The sequence below is a fragment of the Suncus etruscus genome, chromosome 5 (genome assembly GCF_024139225.1).
Source record: "Suncus etruscus isolate mSunEtr1 chromosome 5, mSunEtr1.pri.cur, whole genome shotgun sequence".
Taxonomy (NCBI): Eukaryota; Metazoa; Chordata; class Mammalia; order Eulipotyphla; family Soricidae; genus Suncus; species Suncus etruscus.
This window is the reverse complement of record NC_064852.1, coordinates 97,254,236-97,271,378: the sequence shown is the minus strand read 5'-3', so window position 1 is coordinate 97,271,378 and position 17,143 is coordinate 97,254,236. Positions and strand designations below refer to the sequence as shown.

General features: G+C 39.7%; 1 protein-coding gene and 1 non-coding gene across 2 annotated transcripts in view; both read right to left on the bottom strand.

Moving 5' to 3' along the window:
• The window catches only part of LRP2 (LDL receptor related protein 2), a 219,973-nt gene that overhangs the window by 182,544 nt on the left and 20,286 nt on the right, over positions 1-17,143 (bottom strand). The window lies entirely within an intron of this gene.
• LOC126010555 (U6 spliceosomal RNA) lies at positions 10,920-11,026 on the bottom strand. Its single transcript, XR_007496578.1, has one exon. It is a non-coding gene; the product is annotated as a U6 spliceosomal RNA (small nuclear RNA).

Sequence of the window (17,143 nt, the reverse complement as noted above, 5' to 3'; positions counted from 1 at the left end):
CAATCCACCGCTTTTGAGTGCTATTGTTTGGCTATTGGTTTGTTTTGTTAGTATTGAGAGGACATTTTAATAGGCCAAAGACTTTGAGACAAACCCGCAAAACAAATTGGTATGTGATCACTTAAGGGCAATTTTAGTTCTTAAAAAATGACTGGAGGGGCCGGAGAGATGGCATGGAGGTAAGGTATATGCCTTGCATGCAAAAGGATGGTGGTTTGAATCCCTGCATCCCATATGGTCCCGAGTCTGCCAGGAGCGATTTCTGAGTGTAGAGTCAAGAGGAGCCCCTGAGCCACGCCAGGTGTGACCCAAAAAACAAAAACAACAACAACAACAAAATGACTGTAAGGGGGCTGGAGAGATAGCACAGCAGCAATAGGGCATTTGCCTTAGACACAGAAGGATGGTGGTTCGAATCCTGGCATCCCATATGGTCCCCCAAGCCTGCCAGGAGCAATTTCTGAGCTTAGAGCCAGGAGTAACTCCTGAGTGCTGGTGAGTGTGATCCAAAAACCAAAAATAAAAAAAATAAAATAAAATAAAAGAGACTGGAAGAATGATGCAAGATTCACTACAGACCAAAAAATTCATGCTCTGTATGCAAAACAAAATGGTCTAGGATTTATATTTATATTTGTATAAATATTTATAAAATATAATATAATTATATATTATATTATAATAAATATAAATATATATTTATAGAATAAACAAAAGTGCAAATTTATTGGGCACAAAATATTTTTATACAATATTACTAAATTGTCATGCAACAATATGGCTGCTGTGTAGTGAGCACCTACTATGTGTCAGAATACCTAAGACTCATACACCTTGGGGAGATACTACAGTGGGTAAGTCGCTTTCTTTGCACGTGCGCTGCCAACCCAGTTCCATCTTCAGCCATTTTATAAGGTCCCCGAGGCCCCATCAGGAGTGATGCTAAGGGGTGAACCTTGAGTACTGCTGGATATAATATATATATATATGTCATTGGTCTCTTAAGGTTTGGGGGGACTTTGGGGTTATTGTTTCGTATTTTGGTTCTCAGGGCTACTCCTGGGTCCTTGTTCCTGCAGTCCAGCTCTGCAGAGCATTATAAATAAAACCACATTTCTCAGGGAGTCTCTAAGAGGATATCACTGGCACGTAGGGTGGGACAATTATCCAACTGTCTTGGGCAAAAGCATGCCCGCCTGGATTCCACGTGTGCAGTGCTAAAAGGCTCCAGCCCCCCGTTACCATGACAACTGAAAAACGCCTCCGTACCATTCAGACAGCCTTTGAGAGTGGCTGTACCAACCTCAGCGGAGAACCACTTAGAATCTCTAAGCGGCTTGGACATTGAGAGCTCAAACAGTCTTAACCCACATGAAAGAAATCATCTAAGAAACCCCTATAATAAATTTTGCTCTTCTAAAGATAATGAAATTTCTACAGCAGCAATCCCATCCCCTCCCGCCTATCAATAAGAGGGGCTGGGGTTGGGCAATCGCATGCTGTAGCTGCTAGTACCAGCACCTTGGAGTACATTCTCCTGGGGTTGTGATAAAGAATCTGACTTCCAAGGAGGGCTGTTTCAGCCTGGAATGTTCCAGGAAACATCTTACAAGTTTACCGCCTCGCAGGGCTGGGCTGAGCAGCGGCGAAATCAAACACCTTAGGCAGTGCTTCATTTGTGGAAAGGGGCATTACTACTTTTTAAAAAAAGGAAGAAGAAAGCAGAATCTGAAAGCACTTTTTGTTATAACTTTTTCCCATTGTTTCAACTAAAGAAAATAAATATCTTCCATGTCCTCTTGCCTGCTGCTGCCATTTGGATTCAAAGCTAAACCCATACATACATACATACATACATACATACATACATACATACATACATATAGAGGCACTTAGGGGTGAATGTGCATGCAAAAGTGTAATCACTTGAGTGCCTAAAGTATCAAAATGACACTAAACAATGAAATTACCCTGCCCTTTTTGGGACAAGATATATTTCATATTCTGCTTTTTCTATTATCTAAGTCAATAGAGTTCTGGAGATGGACTCCCACTCCATGTAGAAGAAAACTAAGTCTAATACCTGTATCTACTTTTCCCAAAGGACCATCACTTATAGGGTGATGAAAGAATACTATCCAAATAAAAGAAAATTTAAGAGACTGCACCTGTTGTATAAATAAGGACTCAATGAATCAAGCTACTTAATGGTAAATGCCCTTCACCACTTAATGATTTAACACATCTTGAAGAAAAACTATGCATCACCCCATTTAAGAGTTGATTTCAAACCCCAATTGTCGAAAGTGCTCCTACATAGCCTCCTTTCTTTCTTTCTTTTTTTCTTTCTTTCTTTTTCTTTCTTTCTTTCTTTCTTTCTTTTTTTGTTTTTGGTGTGGTTTTTTTTTTGTATTTAGGCCACACCCAGCAGTTCTTAGGGGTTACTCCTGGCTCTGCACTCATCGATCATTCCTGGCGCTGCTTAGGGTACCATATAAAATGTCAGGTATAAAATCCGGGTCAATGGCATGCAAGGTAATTGCCCTCCTCTCTATACTTATTGCTCCAGTCCCCTATAAAGCTTCCTAATTAGAAATATAAATTTCTGGGAAATAGGTAAATGTAATCTAAGACTAAAAAAAAAAAGAGAAAATGGACACCTATAAGAAATAAGTAACTGAATATATATCCAGAGAGTCTGTTTTCCTACTCACAGCTTCCAAGTAATGTGGTAAACCTAGATGGAATGCAAACAAAGCATTTACAGAGACCATCAAAACCAAGTTTCTCACTGACTAGTCCAAGTTTTGAGCCATAAATCAAATTCATACAGCTGTTACAGCTGCAAAAATTGCTAATTTTGGTCATTTAAATAAACAGATTAGGATAGCAGGTTATCAAATTATCAATGGTATTATTTAAAAAAGTAGGACAATAGCTGCAAGAGAATAAATTCATTCCCAAATGAGTGAATTTGCAACAAAATGATATAGTGAACACCCAGAGTCCTGAGCTAATTCATTTATTTGTAAATTCCTTGTTTTAGAGATATCAAGTAGGCGGTTTCCAAGAAATTCTCAACAAGGCCAAACAATTCAATGCCTGACCCCAAAGATTTAATAACAAATGGATGGGGCTTGGAGGCCATAGTGTATGGGTCAGACTAAGGCCCATATATGAAAATCATGTGCTCTTGACCTCTTAACGGAATCAAACACCTTCACACACATTCCATATTATTTAATTCTTATCACAATCACTACACACAAGTTCGAAGAGAGAGTCAACGTAGATGGAAGGAGGGAAAAGAAATGCAGAGAGAAAAGAAGAGCCAACAGGAAAAGGAGGGGCCGCAGAGATAGCATGGAGGTAAGGCATTTGCCTTGTGTCCAGAAGGACTGTGGTTCAAATCCCGGCATCCCATATGGTCCCCTGTGCCTGCCAGGGGCGATTCCTGAGCGTAGAGCCAGGAGTGACCCATGAGTGCTGTCAGATGTGACCCAAAAACAAAAAAAAAAAAAAAAAAAGAGGAAAAGGTATCAAGGGTAAAGATTAATAATTATTGTGCAGACACTAAAATCAATGAGACTGCACCTGTGCTGGCATTTGGCACTATATCCTCAACTTGGTATAAAATGATAACTTATCCTCATTCAGTTATGTCACAATCCAGGTTATATAGGTCTTAAATTGTTTGGTGGTTTTATAGATCACAAATCTCATACTCAGAATTAAACAATTTCTCATTTTTAAAGCATACATAGGCCAGAGTGATGGCACAGCGGTAGGCATTTGCCTTGCATGTAGCCAACCCAGGACGGACCCACGTTAGTTCCAAGCATCCCATATGGTCCCCCGGGGCTTGCCAGGGGTGATTTCTGAGCACAAAGCCAGGAGTAACCCCTGAGCACTGCAGGGTGTAGCAAAATATATATATATACATTTTTAGAAAATAGAAGTCACAAGGACTGTAGCACCACAGATAGGGCATTTGCCTTGCATGCTTCTGACCTAGATTCCATCTCCAGCATCCATATGGTCCCCAAACCTACCAGTAGTAAATTCTAAGTTCAGAGCTAGAAGTAACCTGAGAGCAGCCAGGTGTGCCATTCTTCCAAAAATATAAGGTAAAAAAATAAAAATCAAGAGCATGTGTAGATATGTATTTATAACTTATTCTGACATGACCAATAAAGCTTCCACATCAATATCAAATCTAAAAACTTTGATCAGAAATACTGATAAGGGGCCAGAGAGATAGTACAGGGTTAATTTAAGGTGTTTAATCCTCCATTGTACATATGTGTTTCTGAACAACAATAGAAGTGACCTCTGAGAACAGAGAATTATCCCTGAGCACTGTCAAGTGTGTCCCAGTGAGAAACTGAAAAAGATAGAATGTTGATGACTATTAAGGATCTTTGTATTTCTATTACACAAATACTGAGCTTTATCAAGAATTTATTTGTTGCCCGAGCATTAGCATAGCAAAAAGAATGTAAAAAGATTTCCATCAATAAGTTTAAATGTCTATTCTTGGGCAATAAGTACTGATAATTATTCAACTGGTAAACATATTTTTTCAGGAATGTATTGTGTCATTACCATTTTTTAAAAAATAAACTGGTTTTGCGGGTATTTTACACAATGTTTTTACATTTTTTCCTATTCAGTGACCAGTTATTTCTCAGAAAGAATTTTAGGAGCAGAAGCTCAAAATTCTTTCACTATAATCTGTTGTATAAAACACAGTAGAAGTAGATGAGGTTATGTGACTAAAGAGAAATAATAAATAATAGGATTGTATTAAAGTTTCACCGTGACAGGAGCAATATTTAAACTTTGAGCTCTACAGCCAGAAATAAGTACTTTCATGATCCCAGTCCCTAGCATATTATATCTTACAGCTCAGAGAAACCTCAGTAAATTAATATATGGCACAGTAGAATATACATGTGAAGCTAAAACACTTTACAGAAAATAATTAAGTCTAGAGGTCTTGCTAAGTTGTAGCAGACATATAGTTAAAATTCTAAGCTTCTTTCAATATATAGCACAGTACATCTTTCATGATCCATTTGCACAGGACAGCCCCAAATTTTTAGATTCGATTTATATATAAAAGTCTCTCGGGGCCAGTATGGTGGCGCTAGAGGTAAGGTGTCTGCCTTGCCAGCACTAGCCTAGGATGGACCGCAGTTCGATCCCCGGAGTCTCATATGGTCCCCCAAGCCAGGAGTGACTTCTGAGCGCATAGCCAGGAGTAACCTCTGAGCGTTACCGGGTGTGGCCCAAAACCAAAAAAAAAAAGTCTCTGTCAGGGCTAGAGAGATAGCACAGTGGTAGGGCATTTGCCTTGCATGCAGCAGAGCTGGGAAGAACCATGTTCAATTCCCGGCACCCATATGCTTTCCCAGCTTGCCAGGGGCAATTTCTGGATGCAGAGCCAGGAGTAACCCCTAAGCACTGCTAGGTGTGGGCCAGAAACCAATTAATCAATAAAGTTTAAAAAAAGTCTCAGAGCCAGAGATAGCATGCAGGTAGGGCATTTGCCTTGCATGCAGAAGGAAAGTGCTTCAAATCCCGGCATTCCATATGGTCCCCCCCCCCAAGCCTGCCAGGAGTGATTTCTGAGTGTAGAGCCAGGAGCACTGAGTGCTGCCAGGTGTGACCCAAAAATAAAAAATAGATAAATAAATAAATAAATAAAGTCTCTGTTAGATCAGTTGTCATATTATACAAGATATTACTTTTACATTACTTTTACATCTAACACTTCTGGCTGTGGAGAAACATACTTTCTACCACTCTACACACACACACACACACACACACACACACACACACACAATGCACAATGAAAGAACAAATTCCACAAATCAAAATGTGCAATTAGCTAGTTCGAAGGTAAAGTAGATTTTGTTACATGGGAATCTATACAATATTCTGCAAAAACTTTCAAGATAGAATGATACGATTTCCTGTTTCCACTACTATATTAATTTTAATAGTTTATACAGAAAAAACTTCAGAGCACGCCTGAGCAAAAGGTTACTGTTATACCAGGAGTCCTTTACATCTGGTATGTAATCCCTAAGCTCAAGCAGCAATTATAGGTCATCACATCTCTTCCAATACCTATAAATGTCATCACTTCATCTGCTGTGATGGCAAAGTCTTGCAACAAGTCAATAGTTTGTTGATACAAAATTAATATTATACTGTACTATTCTGTCACCAAATGATACCCATGTGTAATGTAATGCTTCCTTACCAAATATGGCACTTGTTCCATTTTAACTTCAACTAAAAGAAAATTCCAAGTATATCAGAACCAAGGCAGATATGCATTTTGCCTAATCTCAACTTTAAGCATTATGAGTAATGATGATAAAAACCTAAGACTATTTGGGGGCTGGAGAGATAGTATGGAGGCAAGGCGTTTGCCTTACGTGCAGAAGCACGCATAACCAGGAGTAACCCCTGAGTGTTATCTGTGTGGCGAAGAGAAGGAAGGAAGGAAGGAAGGAAGGAAGGAAGGAAGGAAGGAAGGAAGGAAGGAAGGAAGGAAGGAAGGAAGGAAGGAAGGAAGGAAGGAAGGAAGGAAGGAAGGAAGGAAGGAGGAAAGGAAGGAAGGAAGGAAGGAAGGGAGGGAGGGAGGGAGGGAGGGAGGGAGGGAGGGAGGGAGGGAGGGAGGGAGGGAGGGAGGGAGGGAGGAGGGAGGGAAGAAATCCATATTTTTCATTAAGGCTAAAATAAAAAAGCATTAGTGGAAAATACTAGACTAGTCAAGAAACGCAAATTAAGGCACTGCAAGAAAGCTGGTGCCTTGATATGATAATTAGTCACTTGCCTGAAATAAAGTCTACTTGGCTTCCATACTTAACTCAATAATTATTTGTTTCATAACTGACTTAAACTGGTGAGCTTGGATTTAAATTCTGATAGAAAAGTCTTACCAGCAAATTTTCTGAATGCAAACTTAGGGTCTGCTGCAGATAAGTACAAATCAGCCACTGACACAATGGCTGAATGCAGTGATTCTCCCTCTTCCACAACCTAGTGACTTCCAGCAACCCAATGCTCGTAGTTAAATTTTTAGGATCAATTTCTTAACCACTTCTTTTTCTGATGTTGAACTGTGAGATAAGTTCCAAAAATCTGAGACTACTCATTGAAGACATAAATGAATGGTCTAAGACAGGGGTCTCAAACTCATGGCCCACCAGCCGTTTGCGGCCCTCCGTACAACATTTTTGTGGCCCGAGGCCGGCCTTCAAATATCGCAGTATTCGCTTACAGAATAATCGCAATAAAAATCGCATTAGTAAGAAAGAAATAGCATTAACATTTGCATACCCCGAGCAGTTCTGTTCGGGGTATGCAAATGTTTAATGCGATTTTTTGCGATTTTTTTTCTTACTAATGCGATTTTTTTATTGAGAATATTCGGTAAGAGAATAATCGCGAATACTTTGCACCTAGAGCCGCGTCATTTCTGCTGCTCCTGCCTGCTGTCCCTTGCATTATCGGAAGCCTAAGGAAGAGAAGTTTATTACAGAATTAGATTTTGTCATACCTTCATCATGACTTCATCAAAGCCTGCAGTGAAGAGAAAGATTGATGACAAGCACAGACAATTTCAGGAAAAGTAGGAGACGCAGTATTTCTTTGTTGAGCACAGGGGCATATCCACATGTCTTATTTGCTCAGAGAAAGTTGCAGTGCACAAGGAATACAACTTGAAATGCCATTATTCAACTAAACATGCTGAGGAATGTGCAAAATATCAAGGAAATGAGAGAGCCAAATGGGTTGCCAGTCTTAAAGCATGTCTAGGGGCCGGGCGGTGGCGCTGGAGGTAAGGTGCCTGCCTTGCCTGCGCTAGCCTAGGACGGACCACGGTTCGATCCCCCTGCGTCCCATATGGTCCCCCAAGAAGCCAGGAGCAACTTCTGAGCGCATAGCCAGGAGTAACCCCTGAGCGTCACAGGGTGTGGCCCAAAAACCAAAAAAAAAAAAAAAAAAAAAAAAAAAGCATGTCTAATGAGGCAACAAGATTTCTTCAAGAAAGCAACCAAAGAGAGTGTTGCATCAGTCGAAGCTAGTTACATGGTTAGTGAGATGATTGCTAAGGCAGGGAAACCATTCACAGAAGGAGAGTTTGTTAAAAAAAAAAATGCATGTTACAGGCTGCAAGTATTATCTGTCTGGAAAAGAAAGGTCAGTTTAGCAAAATCAGCCTTTCTGCCAACACTGTGGCAGAGTACATTTCTGACATGTCAAGTGACATTTATCATAAACTGTGTAAGAAAGCCAAATGTTTTGATGCATACTCAGTTGCTCTTGATGAGGGCACAGATATAACAGACACTGAGCAGCTCACAATTTATGCCCGTGGTGTTGATTGCAATTTTGAATTGACAGAGGAGCTGCTCACAATAATTCCAGTGCATGGCCAGACCACTGCTAATGAGATATTTCGGCATCTGTGTGATGCCATTGAGAATGCAGGTTAGCCATAGAAGAGGTTTGTTGGAATAATAACCGATGGAGCACCATCGATGACAGGGAGAAAAAATGGACTGGTGGCACTTGTTCACAAAACACTTGAAGAGGGTGTAGAGAAGGCCATTGCTCTTCACTGCATTATCCATCAGCAGGTCCTTTGCAGTAAATGCCTGCCGTGTGACAATGTGATGTCTGTTGTTGTGAAATGCATCAACCAAATCAGATCCAGGGGCTTAAAGCACAGGAAGTTCCGTGCTTTTTTAGAGGAAATGGAGTCAGAATATGGAGATGTGCTCTATTTCACCCAGGTACGTTGGCTCAGCAGGGGAAATGTCCTGAAAAGATTTTTTTGAGTTGAGAGAAGAAGTGAAAGCCTTCATGGAGAAGGATGGGAATGCTGTTTCTGAGTTGAGTGATCATAAATGGCTCATGGATTTAGCTTTTCTTGTTGACATCACACATAAGCTGAATGTACTAAACAAGATGTTACAAGGCCCTTATAGGCAGCTTATCAGTGCTGCCTATGACAACATGAGAGCATTCTCCACAAAACTTGTGTTATGGAAATCCCAGCTCTCTCAGACAAACCTTTGCCATTTCCCAGCATGCAAGGAACTTGTGGATGCAGGCATACCATTCAGTGGTGAGAAATATGTTGATGCTATTTTTAAGCTAGAGAAGGAATTTGATCACAAATTTGCAGACTTCAAAAAGCACAGAGACACTTTCCAAATTTTTGTGGACCCCTTTTCCTTTGATGTGCAAGATGCCCCTCCTGTGCTCAAATGGAGCTCATTGACCTGAAATGCAACTCTGATCTCAAAGCCAAGTTTAGGGAGATTAGTGGAAAAGCAGACATGCATGGGCAATTTTTGAGAGAATTGCCTCCCAGCTTCCCTGAGCTTTCCCGAATGTTCAAGCACACCATGTGCCTTTCTGGGAGCACATATTTGTGTGAAAAGTTATTCTCCACATTGAACTTCAATAAGTCAAAGTACAGGTCTAGACTTAATGATGATCATCTTCAAGCCATACTGAGGGTCTCAACTGCTTCCTCTCTAAAGCCAAAAGTGGTTCAAATTTGTGAGAAGAAGCACTGTCAAGTCTCTGGCAGCAAGGAATAGGCAAAATATGCCATGTTCAGAAGAACTGTTGATGATCTTCACTCAATGTTCTATTCATGTTCAGAAGAAATAATTAAAACTGTTAATAATGATGTTTGAGGACTTTTTTTGTGAAATCCCTTATGCGGCCCTGCCTCACCCTCACTTTGCCTCCTGAGGCTCCCAGGTAAATTGAGTTTGAGACCCCTGGTCTAAGACTTATCTTTGCCCATAAACAAAATCTCCATTGATTAAGTCCAGTGTAAAGAAGACAAGACTGAAAATCAAGATTTATTCTAGGAACAACCAGTCAAGATAACACCAGGTCTCAGCCTGTCACAAGTTTACTTTCTCCTTTATGCATTTTTTTGTATTTTTTAATATTCTAGTAAGAGCATTTTTATTTTGTCTTCTAGATCACTTTCCTGTGATCCTCTAAAATTTCATATAGTATTTTTTAGCATATCATTCAAAAGTAAAAAAAAATAGGGGGGCCAGAGAGAATAGGGGGGCCAGAGAGTTCAATTGGTAGAGCATTTGCCTTCCATGTGACTGACCTAGGTTCAATCCCCAGTATCTGATATGGTTCCCTGAACCGACCAGGAATGATTCCTGAGTGCAGAGTCAAGAGTAACCCCCTAAACACCAATAGATGTGCCCCCCAAACAAACAAACATACAAAAATAAAAAATAAATATCCTCCAAATAGACCTCAAATCATACTGCACATTAAACTTGGACATGGTTATCTTATCTTTTAAGAGCCATAAGAAAGGTCTCATAGACCTCAATGGCTCAAAATATCACATAGATTTGAGTTTAAGAAATTAGACTTTTATCAACTGAAACCAAACTAAACAACTTTCATTGAGATGTTTCAAAAATTCCCCCAGTTCTAGGTTTAAAACAAGCCATTTCAAATTCTTCCTTAAAGCACTAAAGAAATTATCTAGATTTTCTCTTTATAATAAAAAAAATGCCACAAGTATGTTCTTTGAAAAAAAAAATGTGATAGGCCTTTTCCACTGTGGAAAAACCTTTTGATCTTGAACACATATTCCTCTCTTTCCTCTCGTCATTACCTACATAACTTTCAATAAAAACAATTTTGTTTCACTAAAAAAAAAAAGTACATTATGATAGGAACTGGAGAAATAGTACAGGGGTTAAGATGCTTGCCTTGCATCTGTGGACCCCAGTTAGAATCCCTAAACATTGCTGGGTCACTCCTGAGCAAAACCCAGTGATGGTAACAATAGGTATGGCACAAACCATGCCACATCCCATCATAAAAATATTAATAATTTTAATATGGAATGCTTCACGAATTTGCGTGTCATCCTTGCACAGGGGCCATGCTAATCTTCTCTGTATCATTCCAATTTTAGTATATGTGCTGCCGAAGCGAGCACAATATTAATAATTTTTAAAAATGCCCTTGCAGTGTATTCAAAGATGACCTTTGTACTCCCAGAATGTAACAAGAATTATGGCTACACCCTGTGCCCCTTCCCCATCTGCCCCACCCCCCAAAAAAAACCTGCTCCCAAATAAGCAAGTAAATTGATTCACAGCAAAGTTCAAGTAATCTATATTTTCTTTATTGTTTTCTGGTTTAGGAAACACCCCCAGAGATACTGTGGAGACCATGTGGTATTAAAAATTAAACTCAGGACTTCCACTGGCAAAGCATGTGCTCAAGCTGTTGCACTCTCCCTATGGTCCTCAGAGTTTGTGCATTTTCAATTTTAACAGAAAATAGAAAGCCTCAAATAAATAAATTTCATAACAGTGGAATTTTAGGCATTTTCTAATGCCCAAATATCATCCTCACTGGGGCCGGGCGGTGGCGCTGGAGGTAAGGTGCCTGCCTTGCCTGCGCTAGCCTAGGACGGACCGTGGTTCGATCCCCCGGCGTCCCATATGGTCCCCCAAGAAGCCAGGAGCAACTTCTGAGCGCATAGCCAGGAGTAACCCCTGAGCGTCACAGGGTGTGACCCAAAAACCAAAAAAAAAAAATATATCATCCTCACAAGACTTATGGGGCCCATAGGAGGTGGTACCATATCAGGACTCATAACGTTATACCATATCAGTTCTGGTATATGTACCGGCCATCTTTATTGGTGTCAGAAAATTTGCGTCAGCAATGAGATAGCATTTTTCCATAAAAACACAGGCCAGCTATAATAAACTCAAAGGGTTTCTCAGGAGAATTTAGTGACATCTCTAGATCAAATATAATGCATCTTAGATGAATCTGGGTGAAGATATGTCCCAGATTTCATCTAAGGATGGTCAGGGGACTAAGTCTTAATCAACAAGATAAAATCCAAGCAGCAATGTTATATAGCACTTCTGAGAAATCTCATTTCAAGGGAGAAGGCAAGTCCTTCTTTTCCCTCCTCCATCCCTTCCTCTCAACATGTGACTTTTTTTATACAAGAGAGAACCTTAGAGATGAAAGCCACCAGCAGAAGACAGAAGAGCAAGAATATAGGTGTTCTTGTTGACTCTATGGGAATATCAAAATAACCTTCAATTGCTGGGTATTGAACGAAGAAGCAGGGCGGTCTTCTAAGAGATAATATAAATACTGTAGTAACAAGCTTGCCTTGCAAGCAGCCAACTCTTAATTGACATGTTAAGAGTTAGTTGGATGGGGCCGGCAAGGTGGCGCTAGAGGTAAGGTGTCTGCCTTGCAAGCGCTAGCCAAGGAAGGACCATGGCTCGATTCCCCGGTGTCCTGTATGGTCCCCCCAAGCCAGGGGCAATTTCTGAGCGCTTAGCCAGGAGTAACCCCTGAGCATCAAACGGGTGTGGCCCGAAAAACTAAAAAAAAGAGTTAGTTGGTGTGTCACAATATCCCCCTCCCAAAAAAAGAATCACTGTGTTGGAGAGGGGGTAACTGTTCACAACATAAGCATAACATAACTGAATATACTCCTCTAACCATGTTGCATCAATTATAATGAAAAGAAATACACAAAGATCTATTTGCTGGTGGTCATTCTGGACCTTGGATTCAAACATAATGACAGGACCAGAGAGATAGGACAAGGATTGACGTGCTTGCCTAGGCCACAACTGAGCTCAGTTTGATGCCTTAAGCACCACCATCAGGAGTGCCCTGACCACAGAACCAAGAGTGAACTCTAAACACCACAAAATATGGGATGAAAACAAAAGAATGTCAGATAACCTTTCGAATTTTTCTTTAAAATGATTGTCCAGGGGCATATATATATAATGGTAAATTTAAAATTCTAAAATATTTTTGAAATATACCTTCATTTTTTTTCTATACCTTCATTTTTACATGTACATATGCAACTCTACAGAAAAGGAGCCACTTAGAACAGTTTACAATAAATTTAGGGGGGGTATTAAACTGAAATTTAGGGACCAGAGAGATAGCACAGCTGTAGGGTTTTTGCCTTGCACGCAGCTGCCCAGGATGAACCTGGGTTCGATCCCTGGCATCCCATATGGTCCCCCATGCCAGGAGAGATTTCTGAGCATATTACAAGGAGTAACTCCTGAACTTCACCAGGTGTGGCCCAAAAACAAGCAAAAAAAAAAAAAAGCCAGTTTTTGGAAGGCATATCCAAATGATAGAAAAATGAGTACTCAAAGATGAATGTACACTTTATTCAATAAAAAACAATACCAGAATAAACCATGGGAATGGGCCAATTTTTTTTACCTTATAAATGCAACAGACTTGGGTTGATAGTTTAAATTCTTTACATTGAGAGGTGTGTTCAGTCACCAACACCAAGCACTGTGCTGGGAATAACCCCCAGGCACCACCAGATGTGGCCCCCAAAAAAGTGAGAGAGAAATGCTTCTGTGTTTAAGCCGAACAAAATCCTTTCTGTAAGAGAAGTTCAGAGAAGAACATGTTGTTATTCCCATGGAGGATAGAGCTGCTTTACTACAACTAACAGTTCTTTTTCCTAAACTTGACTCTTCTCTTGAGTCATACATGGCACTGTGCCAGACCCAGGAGACCAGAGAAGACAGGCATACTAACTTTTAGTATTCGTGGTTCTTTTCTGGAGGAAGAGATAAGAACACACATAAATAATTTTAATTTATGGTATGATGATAAGAGCTGTGAGAAAGGGTCAGATAACATTCAACAGAAAGCAGGAAAGATTCTGGAGGAAGACACATTTAAGCTACAATAAGTGGTTCTAAGCGAGAGGGCAGAAGAAGATAACAGGATTCAAGCACAAAGGTGGGAAAATGTCAGGCACTTCCAAAACAGTGCTGTGTATTACTCCCACATGTCCTAATATACAAAGATGTTATGCTGGGGTCCGGCAATAACACAGGAGTAGGATGTTTGCCTTGCATGTGGTTGACCTGGGACAGAACCAGGTTGGATCCCAGCATCCCATCTGGTCTTCTGAACCTGCCAAGAGTGATTTCTGAGCAGAGACAGAAGTTACCCCTGAGCACTGCTGGGTGTGATTCAAATGCCCCCACCTCACCCCACACATACGCAAAAAAAAAAAATAAAATAATAACAAATGTTAGACTGCAGAGATAGTTCATTGAAGCATTTGCCTTGCATGTGGCCAGTCTGAGCTCAATCCTTAACACCACAAATGGTTCTCTGAACACTGCCAGGAGTAATCCCTGAGAAGAACCAAGAATAAGTTTGATTTCACAAAAGGAAATTTGCATAATCAGTGCATCCTCTAAAGCCATGAGTAGCTCCACAAAAGTAAATAAATATTCCAGATATTTATTTATGAAGCAACTGTCTGACTATTAATATTCTGTGTGTGTGTGTGTGTGTTTTGGGGAGGGGGTTCACTCCTGGCAGTGCTCAGGGGTTATTCCTGGCTCCATGCTCAGAAACTGCTCCTGGCAGGCACGGGGGACCATATGGAATGCCGGGATTTGAACCGATGACCTTCTGCATGAAAGGCAAACACCTTACTTCCATGCTATCTCTACAGCCCCAATATTCTCTACTCTATATAAAGTCACTTTTTTTGTTTGGTTTTTCTGGCACACCCAGTGGCACTTGAGTTCCTCCTGGCTCTGTGCTCAGCAGTTACTCCTGGCAGGCTTGGGGGACCATATGGGATGCTGGGGATTGAGCCTGGGTCTGCTGTTTGCAAAGCACTACCTACTGCGCTATCACTCCATCCCCAAGTCACCCTGTTTTTAAGCAAATTTAAAACACTATATATATATATATATATATATATATTGGTTTTTGGGTCACATCGGGCAGCAATCAGAGGCTACTCCTGACTCTATGCTCAGAAATCGCCCCTGGCAGGCTCAGGGGACCATATGGGATGCCAGGATTTGAACCACCATCCTTCTGCATTTAAGGCAAATGCCCTACTGCTGTGCTATCTCTCTGGCCCCCACTTTCTATATTTCAAAAAACAATTTGAGGTGATATTTTCAATGTTTTCATGCTATTGAACTAGAAGAAACATTTTCAGGAGGTATACTCTGAGGTAAGGAAACTACATGTATTTCTCCTTTACCTATTAAAAGTGATCATTGCATTTTAATACGTTCAGCATATATTTAGTAAAAACTAACTATATCTAGAACAAAACTCAAGGAAATAATTGCATTTAGAGTCAAATGGGCAAGATTCAAACAGTCCACTCTTGCCTTTTTTAGCTCATTGGTCTCTATTCCCCAAGACTGAAGAAGGACTAACCACTATAGTTATGACTCATATCTGGTTATAGTCACTGTAGTCTCGCAATTAAGTAGGATCTTCCAGTAAGTATTAGTCGTACTTTCAGTGTTACTCATACTTGGATATTTGGGGCCAGAGAGTCTCCTGTGGAATTATCCTACATATACAATTAGTTTAATATCCCTGTCCTCTGCCTTTTTCACACTAGCAGTGACTATCAGGCATCCCCAAAAAATACATGAACGCATTTCTAAATACTCTTCCAGGGAGTTTTACTAAGGACGAATAAATGATCTGAACTAAGCATAGACAGATAGTCAAGTAAGAATTTTGTGTTTTCTTTTCTCAGATAGGGGGATAAAAAACTACCTTTCTATAAAAGCCTCTCTTAGTATCCCTTACAAATATGAAAACTAACTTGAATTCATTTTTACCTAGATATAGGAGATGCAAAAGTCTAAGTATCCTTTGTTTTGGTTTTTTTTATTTGGGTTTGTTTGAGACTACATTTGGAGATTCTGAGAGCTTAGTCCTTGCAATAGGTTATAATGCCTGTCTTCTAGAACTGTCCCTTTTTATTATATTTTTATTTAAATCATTGTGGTTCACAAATATTTTCATAGTTATGTTTTAGAACTAGGCTTTTTAAAACTTTTTCCACTCCTTATTCCATTTTGCATAAGAATACACTTTATACAATCCAATTATCTAGAAATAAAAAATAGGTCAAAAATAGGTCAAACATTTACTGCTGATAAATTATAAGCAAATTTGCTTTAAATTAAATTTATATTTTTGTGGCTTCCATGGGTTCACAAATCACAGCGGAAGAAGCTAAGTTCTATTGCTTCTTATTGTTTCACCTCCTTTAACTAAGAAAAAAAACTTTTTCCCACAGCAAGTTCTATGGATAGAATGTGACATATGGTTACTTTATTTCTAATAGTTCCTTATTATTGCTTCCTTACTAACAGTTTCACCTCTTTAGAAAAGAAAAATCTTTTCCCACAGTAAATTCTATGGATCCAATCTGACATGTGGTTGCATAATTTCAAAGACCACAGCATGGTAGCTGCTCAGCTGCACTGACCTGACCAAGAGTTGGTCAACTATGAATGATTCAACTTCAGGTTCCTGTGGGGCCCAGTGTTTACTGAATCCTTGCCAAGTGTCATAACTTTCTACGTTCACAACATATTTTAAATAGTCCTAGGAACCCGCAAAGTCTAAATCATTAGCAACCAAAAATCAAAGCTCAGATATAGTAAGTGTCCCATACTTATATATACAACACTACACACTGTTCCACATAACTACATTTGGCCCATATGTCTAGGGTAGACCTTGGAAATTGGGGGTCCTATGGTAGGTGAAGAGTAAAAAAAATGAACAAGGCCAAAATTATGCCTTTTGTAAAAATAGAAAGAACCCCATAGTTCTGTTTGTTTGCCATAAGATTAGTGAGAATTATAGCAGAGAATTTCTGATAAGATGCAAATACTTGCTCAAACATTATTCAAGATCATTTTTAATATTAAATATCAATAGTTCTACAAACAATGTTAAACAACTATGTGTCAACAATGTAAATCCCCTGCGTGTTCAATGCCTTTCAGAAAATACAATGGAATATTTGAAAGAACAGGACATAATGTACTACTTCAACTCAAATATTTTATTAAAGACCAAAGCTTAATAATAGTACATAAGCAAAAGTGAATTTTCATAAATTTTTTTTGGTTTTGGGACCCTACCTGGCAGTGCTCAGAGATTACACCTGGCTCTGTGCTCAGAAATCACTCCTGGTAGGCTAGGGGGACATATGAGATGCCAAAAATCGAATCCA